Source organism: Balaenoptera ricei, chromosome 4 (genome assembly GCF_028023285.1).
Source record: "Balaenoptera ricei isolate mBalRic1 chromosome 4, mBalRic1.hap2, whole genome shotgun sequence".
NCBI classification, from domain to species: Eukaryota; Metazoa; Chordata; class Mammalia; order Artiodactyla; family Balaenopteridae; genus Balaenoptera; species Balaenoptera ricei.
In genome coordinates this window covers 124,169,197-124,171,360 of record NC_082642.1, presented here as the reverse complement: position 1 = coordinate 124,171,360, position 2,164 = coordinate 124,169,197, and the positions used below count along the sequence as shown (strand labels likewise).

The 2,164-nt window shown below is 52.7% G+C and overlaps 1 pseudogene; it reads right to left on the bottom strand.

Annotated features, from left to right (window-relative positions):
- Positions 1 to 467: 467 nt before the first annotated feature.
- LOC132364422 (elongation factor 2-like) lies at positions 468 to 1,777 on the bottom strand (annotated as a pseudogene).
- Positions 1,778 to 2,164: the final 387 nt, after the last annotated feature.

Here is a 2,164-nt window from a genome sequence, read left to right as displayed (position 1 = left end):
TGGAGGTGCTTACAGTGACACTGCACAAGATTTCCTACCTTCTAGTTTCTGTCCAAAGAGAACGTCTACCCGCCTGTTCGTTCCCTCTTTCTGGGGGAAAATCCCCTATGGTCCATTTACGCAATTAAACCTCTTACTGCGCCTATTTTTAAAATTTGCGGGGCACTTGAGTTTCCCTCTGAGGAACAGAAAGTCAAAGTATCGGGTATCCCATCCCCTCCCTCAGCTCCACAAGCCAAATAAATACCTGTAGCGAGGGCACTTCTCTTGCCTCTGAAATCTTGAAATGAACATCAAAAGAAATGGCATCACGTGTTCCTGTTGAGTGATGGCCCAGAGTACGCTCCAGAAATCTGTCAGACGGAGCATCGCTGTCTGGACTCTCTCAAGGAGTCGTGAGGAGAACGCGAAGGCTTATTGTTGTGGTGGATATCGCGGCTGGGAGCCCGTGCGGCGCCGAGTCCCGCCTACAATTTATCCAGCAAGTCGGCCGGGACTGGGATGCCTTCCATCAGGCCTCTTTGCTCGTCGGTCTCAGCCCCCACCTGGCTGGGGTTGCCGGTTCTGCCAAAGGGATCTCTGAGCAGGATCTGCCATCGGTCAAACACGCACTGGGGGAAAGACCGGCTGTTGGCTTGGGCGGGACTTCGCCTTGGCGGTGAAGCCAAAGGATTTCGTTTTCAGGCACGTAGGCCTGCACCACAAACATGGGGCTTCCGGCCACCTGGAAGTCCTCAAAGACGTGTCCCTGCTTCCAGTTCAGGACAGAATAGATGCCACCGACCACGTGTTCCAAACAAGCGTTCCCACAGAAAGACGAGCTCCAGGAGCTGGGGCTGGGCAGTCAGCAGGCCCCGCAGACAGAGCGCGGCCCGGCAATGGGGATGATCCGGCCGCCCCCGCGCTCAGTGACGTCTGCGCGCAGCCTCATTATCGTGGACATCAGAGCGCATGTCACGCAGGTGGTTCTCCTCACACACTGGCTTCCTGCTTGGTAGTTCCCCGGAAGCTGCGCACGCCGTTCTTTATCTCGTTGAGGTACTGCACGGCCTTGGCGGTGTCGGTGAGGACTTGGGGGCAGGTGCCGTGGGGTCCAAAGCACCTCTTCTTGCGGGGCTCGGCCGCATCCCACTCGTGCTCCTCCGCCAGGTAGCGAGTTTGCTGCTTGAGCTCCTGGCAGGTGGAAACCTCATCCTGTTCAGTGTCCTTGGCCAGGCCGTCAGGGAAGGGCCACACCGTTATGTACAACCCATTGTGCTTTTTGGGGGACCCGGACAAGCAGAGCACGTTCAAGTCTTCGCTTAAGGTCTCACGGCACAAGACAACTGGGTCGTATTTCTGGGAATCAGACACAGCCCTCCTCCGCGTCCTTCAGGTGGATCTCCAGGTGCTGCTTATCGGCCCCCGCAAAGATTTGCTCACCTGATTCCTCTATGATGCACTGCACTGTAGCGTGGGCCTCTTGGCCCCCCGCTTCAGACCCTCTACCAGCTTGGGCAGGTCAGCCAAGTACTTGGCCTCCAAGATAATCCTGACAACTGGGGCTCACGCTGAACTTCATCACCTGCATGTTGTGGGCATATTCAGAAGTGGTGATGGTGCCCGTATTCACTGGGAACTGGTCAATGCCCAGTAGGCCCATAATGTTCCTCCAAGGCATGTCCTCGTTGAGCTCCACATAACGTCCCATCGTAAGGATTATTCTCTGGATCGGCTTCAGGTACAGATTTTCCTTCCTCTGGGGCGTGAAACTGGGGGCACGTATTGTGGTGATCATTTCGCACTGTATACAAATGTCGTATCCTTATGTCATACACCCAGGACTAATATAATGTTATATGTCAGTTATACCTTGATAAAAAATTATTTTTTTACAAAAAAATTAAGAAGGTATGAAAAGGTTTATTACTCACATAATTAAACTTTCTTTAGAAAGTAGGGACAACTCCCAAACAGGTCCAAAAGTGTCAGCTTGAGCAAAAGAAGAGACTAGTTTGGCTTTTATTGTGATTCAGGGATAGCGTTGGAGTGAGCGTTCCTGTGAGTAGGCTAGAGTTTGCATGGTTTGAATTTCTGGCTGTTGCCAAAGGAGGGAATACCTAGTCTTTCTCATCAGCTTAGTAAGTTGTGTTGCAGAAGGGGGAAGAAGTTGAAAACTGTCAGC